Genomic DNA, 14,118 nt, shown 5'->3' with positions numbered 1-14,118 from the left:
AACTTAATTTCTAAGAATCACTCATTTATAACTTAATTAAAAATATATCAATTGCTAGATAATCCATTTTTTAAATTATTTTTACCAGAAGTTTATCTTTTTTTTTTTTTTTTTTGTTCAAAAAATTCAATATTTGAAACTTAATTTTTTGTGAACAGGTGTGAATTTTGAATTGTTTGTCTGAAACTATGAGTTTTTGAATTTTTTTTCATAAAGTTCGATATTTTAAATTTAATTTTTGAAATTTTTACATAAAATTTGATATTTTAAATTTAATTTTGAATTTTTTTTCAAAAACTTTAATTTTTTGTGAATAGATATAAATTAGCTAAAAAATATATATACACCTGCAAGCGGCCCTGCTTTTCCAAAAATGACCAAGAAAGGACAATCTTTACTGATTTTTCAGCTAATAGTAAATTTTTTTCATTTGAATATGACATTTTTAAAAGTAAATTTAAATACTTGACTGAACAATGAATATTTGAAAGTAGCCTACACAACTGAAGCAACTGCATTAATTATACAAATGATCCTGTAGAAATAGTTTCCTAGATTGTGTCAGAGTCAAGATCCAAATAAGCAGTTGAAAATGACCAAATGTATGATTAAGTAAGATTAAGAATGTTCTCAATTAATGCACTCTCTTTAAAAGATAAAATATATTTTTATAATCCAAATTTTTCATTTTTTAAACTTTTATATATATATATCAATTCGTTTTGGAGATAGTATTATTGGGAAAAAAATTAATCTTATTAATCGTACACCAAGCATCAATAGGTTTGAGGAAAAAACAAGGGATGAGGTATATATCCTATTTTTAAAGTTGTGGAGATATTATCATTGTTCAACATGCTTTAATTTGAGTTAAATAAATCAACGTACAAGACAATCCCTTATAAAATACTTGACTATAAATATCAATAGCAGACAATTAAATAAAGTCGTAGTTAATTTACATGTTAATAGGATATCACCTTGAATGTATCTCCCATTAAAAACGTATTGCAATAAGTTTGAGAAACATTTCTACCTTTTTGTATACGAGTATGTAGAACGTAAGTGTTTTACATTTTAGTATGAAGGCATCGGTCCGTCACGGCTCATTTTCTTAAATAAACAATGATGTAATGTGTTATCATATCAGCTGTTTTCAATAATTTTCATATAAATTGACTCTTGTATGATTCAAACTCAAAAAAGGAATTACACGGGATTTGAATTTATATATTATTTTATATCAATCAAAGGCCTTTGTTTACAATTGGTGTCATTTTATATTCTGTCATTGATAAGATTATCAATTAAATGTATATGAAAATTAATAACTACTCTCTAAATGCTAATTAACAGAACAGAAAAATATAGAAGGTCAAGGTTTTTAATGGGGGATACATTCAATACCATATGTTGTTCAATTTTCCTTTTGACAGTTGAGCTTAAGAGTGAAAAAAGTAGCTATATGGAACTCAAAATTGTTCTGAATAATCGGTATTTGAAAAATAAAACGCTTGGTATCATTATCACAAATATTATATTAAAGTATCTACGTTAGTTTAATAATTGAGTTCAAACTTACTTGATCAAACTTACACCAGTTAAAAAAATAGAACCAATTGACGAATTCGTTATCCCAAATATTTGGAAAAGGCACGGACCCCTCCTAGGAATTCACATCGGGGACGACAACATTAGAATTGTTCGAACACTGGAACTCAGAGAGATGATCTTTCAGAAGGTTAGGAGGGGATTTGATTACTGTAAAAGTGATTATGAGGCAACAGCAATGTGAACTGACTTCAAAGGTCGAAGTAACCGTGTCCAGACGCCGGAATTTGTGGCCCAGGGTAGTCTATCAGGGCAATTGCTGGAGAAGTTGGCAGATCAGAGTCACTGAGACGGCTCTACATAAAACTAAAACCTTTGTTACTACCCATACAAGATGAGGGAGGGCCGTATCTTGATAAAACATGCCAAGAAAAAGCGCTTAAAATACTTCCAAAAGTTCATCAAACCGCCACAAAGCACCCACTTCATCAGGGCATGCCCTGGTTTTTCTCGGACGTGATTTTTTTTTTTTGCGATGACCAGAAAATCAACCACCAGTACAACTGGTGGTTGGCCTTCCTTCCAAAGGATGCACCTGTCATCATAAAGACGAAGTTTTACCTAAAACGATATTTTGGAAAACAGCTCCTAGAATGGGAGAAACTGAACCCCCGTTTTCTTTTGGAATAATTTATACAGTCCGCTTGTACAAGCAAATTGTACAAATTCAGAAAAATTTGTACACGCTAAATGCTCATTTTTCCTTCTTCTTTAATAATAGATAAGAGCTGTAGATGGTAGTGCTTGTTATTAATTATATTTGAAACTGCGCTGTTTGGTCAAATAAATTACTGTTCTGAGATTAGAAAAGGAAAACAGTTGGTAGAATCTCCCTTTTTTCTTATTTATTCATTCTTTCTCGAATTATTGTTGTGCTAACTTCTCCTCAAAGAATCTATTGTTCACCGAGTACCTTTGAGTTTGCACAATAAAATTAGTGAAATGCCGAAAAAAAAATTCTCCCTACGTCTGGATTGAAATTAATGGAGGCCATGAAATTTGGAAATACCTTCCAGACGACAATAAAATATTTAATCAAATATGCTGATGTAAGTGCTCTTAGAGGTCCCATCCAGAGTCAAACGAGACTTAATGCCCTTATGTATGCATTCAAGAATACAGGTGTGCGCGTCTAAAACTGAATACTCATTTAAATTTTACGCCATGCACATATTCGTGATTTTATTGAGTTGAAACCGGTTTATACTTTGAGGCAAGGGTCTTGACTTCAAAACTTCAGCAAAATCTTAATAGCAACAGTGAAACAACAGCTGATAATATGGAGAGACGTCGAGTCGCAATTTTGGAACTTTCCATGCGGGGATAAACTCCCATTGAAATTGCCAAGGTTCTGAACTGCAGCCGCACCACCGTTTACAGCATGGTAGCCACAGGGACTCCTGAGGCAACCACAAGATCTAAGTCAAGGCCTCGAATGTTGGACGAAATGGTTGCTACCGTGAAAAAGTATGTCGATGACAAGAGAGGCAAGGTCACCATCAGCCGCCTTTCCAGGGAGTTCAATGTCTGCAGAAGGACCATGGACCGGCTAGTTAAGAAAGATTTTGGCCTTAAGGTCTACAAGCAAACCCCTCGCTAAGCCCTCAAGTCGTAAAATTTAAAAGAGTGTTCAGTTTTAGACGCGTATACCTGTATGAATGCATACGAACAACATTTGACTCATGACGATTCTGACAACTTTAGCACAGACCTCTTAAAGATGCTAGTTTCCTGTAATATACCTTTTTCACCTTGGAGAACTCCATTTTCTCATATTTATGAAGAAATATGCCGATAGAACCGTCCCTAGTAGGACTCTACATAGATTAACGAAGGTTGTCAGCAAGGATGTAATCTCCAGAATTAAAGGGAAAATTGGAGATAAGCTTTACAAATTACTTAGATGACGAAAAATGAGGATTCTACATAGAATTTGAAGTATGATAGGAAAAAGACGGATTTTATTTCTACTTATAATTAGTATATTTTTTTCTGTATAAAAATGACTCATTATTATAGTATATATATATTTTACTACATTTGTACCTAATAATTTGTTGAATCAATTCCTAATATTTAATTTAAATAACTTCAATTTCGTATCATTTGTCCCTAATAATTTATTGAATACATTTGTAATATTTAGTGTTAATAATTTCAATTTCGAATCATTTGTCCCTGATAATTTTTTTTGAATACATTTCTAATATTTAGTGTAGTTTGTTATTAGGAATTTGTTTCACTTTCTGTGTATAGCTACTATATTTTCTAATTAATATTTTTCGTTATAATTAATCGTTTTTTATTTGTGTTTTTAATTTACCCATACTACTTTAACTTAATATCACAAATATACGTTAAAATGCCCTAGCAATAGTTTGCCGGATTAGGCATCCTACTGGATTCCATTCTGAAGATGTTCTAGGGGCGGTGCATTGTTTAGTCAGGATTGATTAAAAAACTGGAGAGGCTGGAGACGGAATGTCTAAATTTACTGGGAATCTACTGCTACGGGTTAAGTGATAATCATAAGTTTTTGACTACTCATTGTATGGCATATCATATTAGCTAATTTAGTTAATATTTGTTAATAAATCAATATATAGAAATTTGGAAGTTTTTTCATGATTTTTATGAAGTAATTCAGGTATTCCTGAATTTGAAAATTCCAAATACTTGTCATATTAAACTCTTGTAGTGTAGTATGATATATAGAAGATTCTTATTTTAATACCAGCATCACGTGATATTCTATCCTCCAAAACCGTAACTTTTAATCAATAATACCATATGTCTTGCTCCCGCTTTTTACACACCTCACTCGATGCCCAGCCCTAATTATATAACGTGTAAACAGCGTTGCCAGATGATTTCACTGTAAACCCCGTTTTCCAAAAATATCATTTTAGGGGAAACGGAGCTCCGGCTTTATGTGGATACAAGCCCAAAACAGATAAATATTTTACGTTTACCTGAAGATGCTTCCGTGTGGGTGGGACCTAATTAACCATATCATAAAAAGTATTCCTACATTTAAAAAACACAAATTAGGTCCTAGTTCTGAGGTTCTTAATATTAATACCTAAATTATCCAAATTCTGAATGATAAAATTGATATTCCCTCCCACATTTTTTACACAGAAACTTAAAGACCTTATTAAATAAAATTCTATTACTTAAATGACTTTAAAAAATATATTTTGGTTATTCCATGATAAATTTTACAGATGCAACTAATTTGACTAAAATGTTGTATGTTTCATTATCAAGAGGGTCCGCAGGGGTGGACTGGAGAGATTTGTCCTACGGATGATTATTGACAGTAGATCAGCTTCAAAATGAAATTTTGTAACTCTATGTCCGTTTAACTACTGAAGCCTTAAAAATAAAGAAATTAATATTTTGGTGAATATTGGACTAGCAATTTATAAAAATCATCGTCAATGAGATTTCCCCCGCTACATTCTTGCCCAGAGCAACGCCTGGTAACTTTTGCTAATATTTTCATATAAGGGTATAATCAATAAAACGTGTTTTTTTACTAATATAAATCAAGTTTTGATCGTTATAAATTATACCATTATTCGTAAATGAATTGTCTACTCGACATTTTTTGAAGGGTGTTACCTATATAAACTTACTTTTTTCATTTTTTTTATTGAATCAAACACCTTGAAAAATTTATGATCAAAAATGAAGTCTAATAAAAATTTCCCTTAGAATAACTTACTGACTAACAGGCAGGTCAGCAAAACATGGACTGTTAGTAAATGTTATTTTATTGTTACTGTGAAAAGGTTTAGCGATTCTTTTTTGATATTATGTTTCTGCCGTCCTTTTTTACATAAAATAAATAAACTAATCATTTAGTCTTTGCATCATCATGACCGAGCAGCAAACAAAAAGGTAGCGCATCTCAGATCTTCTAGATGCTGCAGTTGATGTGATGAAGATTACGAACATTGCTAAGTGTTCTAAAAGTCTGGTTTTAAGTTGACAAGAATTTTAAAAAAATGGAAAAGCCTCTCTAGGATGTCAGGAAGTTGAGGGCATAATTTAAAAAGGGATACGAAGTTCTTGTTAAGTTTTAAAAAGAATATATAGGAAGATCCAACTATGTCGATGAATAGTCTCAGCAACGACTTCTTTGTGGCTTATAGGACCAGGAGAAAGGGTATAAAGTACAACTTGGGATTAGCTTCTTTCACAAGAACCCCACGCCAGCCATGATAGCCAGGAGGCTCTAGAGGTACAAGAAACTCCTTACATGGATCAAGGCAAATGGGTCTAATCGTGAAAACAAGTAAATTTTCACAATTGATCAATTCAATTACCAACAGAACGACCTCTGGCTTGTACAAAAAAGGTTCCGGGGGTGAACCACTCAGCCCAAACAATTTCTTCCAGCGATGTGGCCTCGGATGGAAAGAAAACGGTTCTGTTCTTTCTCAAGGCTGGGCAGAAAATCGGTCAGGAGGCCTTTTATAAGGTGCTTAGGTAAACCATCTTCCCAAGGTTGAAGACCGACTAACCGGAGAGTAATTTTTTTCAGGATGATGTCCCTTCTCACACTTCCGTCAAGTGCCAAAAGTTCTGTGGAAATAACATGACTCGATTCTGGTCCTAAGAGATATGATCCCCTTCCTCACCAGATTTAAACCCACTGGACTTTTCTATATGGGGCACTTTGTAGACATAAACCAACAGGACCTCACACCCAAATGTGTACTCACTGAAGTCATTCATAGTGGCTGCATGAGACAACTTGTCAGAGGAATTTGTCATTAACTCTGGCATGGTCTTCAGGTGACGTGTAAAGGCTGTGATTGATAATGAAGGTCGTCATATTGTGTGAAAAAAAAGCTTTGCAAAAATCTTGTCTACATTATTTGTTAATATAGTTTTTTTTCCTATTATTGAAAATATAAAGTTATTGATGTATTTACAAATCTATCTCTCGAGTACACGTTTTGCTGCCCTACCCTGTATATTTCAAATATACAAAAATGTCCTTTTTAAAAAACTGTAAATTTATTTTATATGGATTTTTTCCTTTTCCTTTTCCCTAATTTATTACTCTTCTTTTGAATATTTACAGTACACTATTGTTGAGTCATATTATTTGATGACTGAATATACTTAGCAACATTTGGAAATATTGTACATACTTTACAAATTAGATAAATTTAGTTGAATAAATAAAAAATAGATCATTGCCAATAACAAATATGAATTGAACTAATATTTGAACGTCAGTCCTTTCCTATTACATGTACAATGAACATACCTTTACGTATAAATTGATCAAATCTAGTATGTTCTAACGTTCTTTAGTATATAAATTGTATATATTTCTCAGTCCAACTGATTCATTCAACTTCACAAGAAACTATAATTTCCACTAGGGATATATAATGTCCATGCTAACCTCGTGGACTTTTTGATAACGAACAAATGGGACAATCCTTTGCATTAATGAAAAGGAGAACAACATTGAGGCGTTTTCACATACTTCTTTATTAACATAACAAACAAAAATCAAATTGACAGGTGACCATGTTAATTTTTGTTTTCATTTTTTTAAGCATGCCCAAAATTCACACGATTTTTATTACTATGTATGTATTACTTTTTAGTAGGGGTTGAATTAGTCCTTAATATGGGAAAAAAAATTGGTTCATTCTATTTTATCCCTCCTTGAAAAGTCCTTAATTTTAAAACACCCTCCAAAAGACATTATTTTCCTTAATTTTAGTACCTCAATTTATCAATTTAGTAAAACTTTAAATACTTTTCACATAAAAGAATAGATTTTCATTATTCTTTATTCTGGCCTAATCAAAGTATTTATTATTACGATACAAAATGAAAAGATTGATTTATAATGACGTCATTAAGCAAAATTGTTCTGTGAAGAGGAATTTGCATACCATTTTGACCGTGACTTTAAGAATTAAGACAGGATTTTAAGGGTTCCCAAAATTCTGGGAACGCTATAGTGGGCAAGGTAAAATTGTAGACTTGACTTTAAACAAATCGGGATTATTTTAGGGTGAATATTTTAAAATAAAAGGTTTCATTATTAAGAGTAAGCACTATTCCAGTTAATATTCAAAAATTAACCTTGTCGGCATGAAGGCGAAAGGCAAAAGATGTCTGAAAAAACTCCACGCCCAAGTGAGTTTCGAGGAGATCATGGAGGTTGTAGGGTCCTCCCGAAGTCTTCAGGGTAGAGTCTTAAGAGATTCTCTGTCACACCCTCCTGTGGCCATCTGAATTCTAAAATATCGGGGATTATAGTAATTCAGGAACATTATCGTTCAGAGCCATTTTTTACCCTTAATCTAAGAATCCCCAAATTTAAAATAGCATTAATAAAACTTATGTAAAAGTGTTTTTTATTATTATATAGTGTTTTTATTGAGTTTGTGTCTTGTTCTGAGCTCGTTATATTCCATTTATGGGCTGAAAAAGGAGACTCTTATTTAGACCCATATAACTTATTCATAATACAGAGGGATGAGGAATATCATAGCTTATATTATAGAAAAATATTCAATGTATAATTTTATAAAAGATCTATTTACAAAATATGCATCTCCAAGAATTTTTGTTCAATTTTATATTTTTCGAGTGATCCCATTTTTATGCGGGGTGTACTTGCACATAGTCAACATTATCATAATGTTTTTTCCTGATTCCAATGCCAATTTCATGACGTCATGCCTCGTAAAAGGAAGATCAAAGCAATCTAAGGGATATACTTCTAACATGATCATCCATTTCAAGAGATGTTCGAATTTGGATTCTAAATTCCACGAGAACGACGGGAGGAGAGTTCATCCTAGGAAAACTACCAGAGTGCATAAGGGAGTAGAGTGGACTCCTCTCTCGGGAATGAGATACCGGGATCACCACATCCAGCAACCTGTTCAATTGATATATCTTCGCTCATAACGAAGAGGAAATCACTGCTCTTGCCTAATCTGATGTTATATTTGTTTGTCCATCCATGAGTATCTTCCAATATGAATAGTCCGTCATTTATACATTTTAATAATAATTGATAACTGATAATTAAGTGATTAGCACTTTTTCCATCAAATTGCTATCGTGTTTGTTTATTTTTCTTTTCTCTGGTTCGAACACATCCGTCATTACATAAGGGACATTATTATTTACATTATATCAAGGAAGACGAGTCTTCCGCAGGCGAGTTTTTATCCTTTACCAATTTTTAATTGGGAAGTAATCCCAGGATAAACTTTCCCTATACAAATGTTCAGTAGGCGAGCTTTCGTTGATCGAATTTATGTAATAAAAAAATCATTTCATTATTTTATGATGATATGGAAGGTATTTTTTTTTCATTCGTTTTGCATGTAGTGACTTTTATTGTATCTCGGAAACCTTTTTTCTTAAAAAAAAAAAAGCAAACAGAATAAGTCCTAAAATCAGTGAAATACAGCCGTCTTTGATGTTAAAGGACTTATTTGGAAAATAAATAGAGTGTAAATATAACAAGCGAATAAATAACACATGAAAAGAGTTTAAATCATATCTTAAATGTCCTTTATTGGTTCATTAATTCTCTGCTCAATATATTCTTTAAAAAAATAATAAATAAATAAAAATGATAGGAAATGAATTTCGATCTTTTAGTTCAAATTATGTTCCTTCAATTAAATTCTAAATTAGAACTTAAATAAGCTCGAGGGTTGTCATGCAATTTCACATGTTATAATATAGGAAGAGAGCGGAAGGGATATGTATCCTATGAATTATGGTCAATTAAACAAATTAACTTGGTATCCAACTATAAGAGTATGTAACAAAATTCAGGTCTTGTAACTCCCACTGCCTAAAACAAACATTTGTTATTTTTTAATCAAGCCGTAGAACACAAAAGTGATTATGAATCAATTGCAACAACATTAATATTCAATAAAGGACAACTCTAAAGCAATTTGTGATTTAAATACTGTATAAAAATATATTTTTTATTCACTATGTCCTCATTCACAAGCAATAACATCCTCAACACTCCGGCGAACAGATTGGCAAATCTTGATGATAAAGGATGTGCCCATCGCGGATCACTCTATCATGATGGTAGGTTGGAGCAAATCCAAGTTTGGAAAAAAAAGCGAAGCAGAAATTATCCTTTAAGACGCCCCTAAACTGCAAAATGTAGGGGTTGAGGTCAGAGCTGGAGAAGGGCTACATAAAGGGAGGCTAAAATTCTGCCAAATTTTTGCTGTAGAATTGTTGATTTTTCTTGGTTGTATAGGGCTGTAATAGACTCCACGATGTTGTTGGGAGTTCTGATAAAGATGCTAACGGTATCGGCAGTCCTCTCGGCACTGACATTGTCGCGCATTTTTACACTTATAGCATGGGATGAAAACAAAACTTTTTTTTATTCAGCTGTCGTTTAGTTCCGTGATAAAGGCCAGTAATTAAAAAAAAAAAAGAGGATGAAATCTTAATTAAAGCCTACTGCAAGTTTTGGGGCCTCACTCTGTAGATGAAACATAAAGGGAATAACAATTTATAAACAACATTCCAACAATCAAAAGATGAATATCTATTAAGTTACCTTGAATACAGTTATTAATAAAATGTGCTTAAACCTACAAAAACCAAGCGTAATGAAGGATCATAAATCGAAACTTACATTTTTTTCATATTTCATCAATTTTCTTATATTTTAACTAAAACCTTATTCACGATGTACATGCTACAGCTACAAAGTTGACAAAGGAAGAGTCGTTGAAAGTGGAGAAGAGGGGCTGTGCAGCGATCAGGAAGGAGCTGATTGTCGTATGCTTTATTATCTTTCGAACATACTCACTCCAAAAACTTTGTTATCCGCACATCCGACACAAAATTGATCTAGGCTGCTGTTCCTCTTACGATCCTTGATTGAAGATATGGATATAAGCCGGATTACAAACCAACAACACTCACCGATATATAAGCATAAATCAGATACACGCAGCAAATCACTACCTGCCTATTATACCTTCACGGATTGTGACTGGAAAGTGGAAAGTAGGACCACTAAAGTTCCTCCAGAAAAACAAAGAACCACAGTCAGCTTGTGTCAGATGGAGTCAGCATCCACTATTGACACAGTTGAAAAGTTTGTTGGTGAAATTGAAGTGCGGTTCCAGTTGTTTTGGACAAGTACACACCAAAGAAAGATGAGGAACCAATCAAATGTGTGCAAAAGTTGTAGGGTGTTTTATACTACCATGTTCAATATCACTACTCGAAAAGATACGTCACACTCATTTAGTTTCAAGACGGTGGCTACCTGAAACTAGATCGACACTAGCAGAATTATCTTCCTAAGAGAATGGATGGAAGTATGTAAATTGTTGCTACCGGTTGGTGTGGTTTGAGAACAATTCTTCCTCAAAATCATTAGATATTGTTTGCACAGAGCCAGATCTCTTGCAGAAGGATGATGCAGAACGTAAGTTACGAATTGCATGTTTGCCTAACAAAATTTTGTGGGTACAAAAATTTTCAAGAAAAACTGAAAGTGTTAGAAACTGAGAAAGTGTGCTCCCAATTAATGCTACATACATCAAAATTATATTTTATCTCAATTTGAAATCTGGTAAATAGATAACATTATTTAAAAAATGATCTTAATGAAATTGTGTATTTTGTGTTTTTTCTTTAAGTGCATGTTGACGAAGATGGCGATACTAGTGAGGAAAGTGAAGACAGTGACGAGGAGATATCAAATCCACACTATCCATGGCAAATGTCTAGGTAATTTTTATTTAAATATGCATTTATAAAGTTTATAATACAATGTGTAACTGAAAATATGTTGAGATTGGGACTGTTATAATGTCTTGATAAAGCATTATCAAGATATTGATAATTTAAAATTAGGGGGGTACTTTTGTGAGGTCAGACTTAATTTTACAAAACAGAAATTGATGGTCAATCTTGCTTTTTTATAATGCCTTGAGATAGAACTATAATACATTGATGCAACTTTTGGTTATGTAATTTATGGGGTAAAATAAACCGCAAATAAAACCTTTTTCGGCCGACTTTGGGGAGGGGGATCTCAACTCACTTTTCCGATAGGCGAGACCCAGCAGGTGGGGGGGGTCAGGTTGACAAATCTATGTTCTAGGTGACATAAGCAATTTCAAGGGATCAAACTTTCTGTACCTTACATGGTGAAATCTTCCCACCAAGCTCTCGGACTATTAGCAATATAAGGTCACGTGAAAAAATTCTGATATTAAATATAATTAAGTAAATTAATTTTAATAATCAGTTAATGTTTAAGAGACAAGAACATAAACCCCAATTTAAAGTTGCTTAATTTAAAATGAACTTCAGGAGTAATTTATTTTATCTAATCCACTTGTTTTTACTTAATTTCGGAACTTTTTCACATAACCTTTGTTATCTAGTAAATAATATATTAGATAATTAAAAGTTAAATTAAATAAATCAATCAAAATTTAACTTTTTTGTGCGGCAAATTTTTTTATGGGTAACTACATATATTCAAGATAACATAAAATATAATTTATCTTGGGGTTGCTATAACGTTTTTATGAATTGTTATTCCCATTAACTTCCATTTATATAGTGACGCACAAGTCGAGAGAAGGACACTTGAAAGTGATCGACAAATTTCAATTCGCGCACTCTTGGACACTGGGCCTCTCCAGGGCCACCGTTGCACCGTTAGCAATTCTGAACGTTGGAGAAGAAGAAGAACTTAAAGTTAAAGAGTTAAAGAAAATAATACAAGCCAATCCTTCAAGTCCATGAGGGTCCATGTAAGACACCTTGGGCTTTCAACCCATACATAATGTCCGGAGAGCTGTCAAAATAGTTGGGTGAAAGAGCCTTGTGAAGGCAGAGAGGCCACTTTTGACACCAGAAATGAAAGAAACCCATCTCTTCCGTTACAAGACTCTTTTGAATGAGTCTTTCGAACTATTTTTGACACTCCCCCCCCCCTTACAACCAAAATGCCAACCCCCTCGACTACAACTTCGGGGTGCATTTCGAGGGGAAGGTCAGCAGTGTCTGTCATCCAAACACCAAGGCCATCAAAGCCACTAAATCTATTTATTGTATAAATTTTGTTGAAATTCTATTGTTACTTAATAAATAATACCTTTTTGAAAATTCAAAGTTTTCATATTTTATTGGGTCACTTGGTACACATCGTTATGTGTTTCAAATATCACATTTTTAGGAAAAAAATCCACAGCTATTTACAATTAATTAATTTTCTTTAAAAAAAATTCAAATATTTAATTTTTTGGAAAAAAAATTTAAAAATCTACAGCTATTCACGACCATTGTATTTTTAGAAGACAGATTGAGAGATATAATAAAGATCTCTTCGTGTATAGCATCTTTACTTGGATTATTCATTTTGTAATGTAGTATGAATCGATGTAAAAGCAGCACTATAAATTGCGTCAAAAATGAGAACCGTTCATTTAGCAATTAATTTCTTCAAGCCTTTCTTATTGTTCTCCAAATAATTTTTACTTCAGGTTTAAAAATAAATGAGTATCTTTTGTAAAAATTAAGTGGGCTACGAGAATAGTTTTTGTCCGTTAAGAGGATGAGAGTATCATGAATTACTCTCATTATAGAGTAATTGATAACTACGCATTTTTCATACATAGGTGGCATTCACAACAGGAGGGCCCGCAGCCCAAGCCTAGCTTAAGAACGAATTGAAATTAGAGGTCTTTCTTACGAAAGGAAGAAGCAAGCGAACCCAGGTTTTGTGATGTGCAATAATAATCTAGTAGTGGTGAAGAATAATATTTTAAAACGTCATAGTACAATTTGTTCATGCTAAGTGAAGTGAAAAAAAACACCCTGTGGAAGTGCTTCTGAAGCATGGAGTATCAACAAGAACAAGATGCCTTTTATCAAGAGCGAGAAATTGAAAGAATGCATGGTTATGGCCGTGGAGACCATTTTTACAATTGACAAAATACCAGACCTATTAAAAAAGATTTCCTTGTCGAATGATATAAATACACGCCGACAAAAAATCTTGATCAGGACATAAAATAATTCCAGATTGGAAGACAAGGATAATTTATTTATTTGTTTCGATGCTTCTGTGAATAATAAGGACAATTCAAAACTAGAAATATTCGTTCAATGTTGATTTTTCATCCATGAAAGATGAAATTCCCGCGATGTTGCCTCTGTAAGGAACTACAATTGTTGAGAATATTTTTGGAAAAATAAAAAATAAGAACTTTGTTAGACAAACATTCAATTCCTATCCAATCTCTTCATTAATTTTGGGCTAATGCCAAAAAAAGATTGAGAATACCTATTCTAGAGTGTATGGAAGGTGAGCTAGCACAAGTATCTACTGCATTGGAAGGAAACAGAGTTAGAGTGGATAATAGATTGTATATATAGAATATCTTAGATGTATATAGCTCGTCATTATAAAGTATATAATCGGGACACTCCAAA

General features: G+C 32.9%; 1 long non-coding RNA gene across 1 annotated transcript; it reads left to right on the top strand.

The window, feature by feature from the left end:
• The first annotated feature begins 11,180 nt into the window (after positions 1-11,180).
• LOC139905832 (uncharacterized) lies at positions 11,181-12,789 on the top strand. Its single transcript, XR_011780906.1, has 2 exons — positions 11,181-11,397; positions 12,242-12,789. It is a non-coding gene; the product is annotated as an uncharacterized lncRNA (long non-coding RNA).
• The last annotated feature ends 1,329 nt before the right edge of the window (positions 12,790-14,118 follow it).

Source organism: Lepeophtheirus salmonis, chromosome 6 (genome assembly GCF_016086655.4).
Source record: "Lepeophtheirus salmonis chromosome 6, UVic_Lsal_1.4, whole genome shotgun sequence".
NCBI lineage: Eukaryota > Metazoa > Arthropoda > Copepoda > Siphonostomatoida > Caligidae > Lepeophtheirus > Lepeophtheirus salmonis.
Note: the sequence above shows the minus strand (reverse complement) of the source record. Positions and strands in the feature narration are given on the sequence as shown.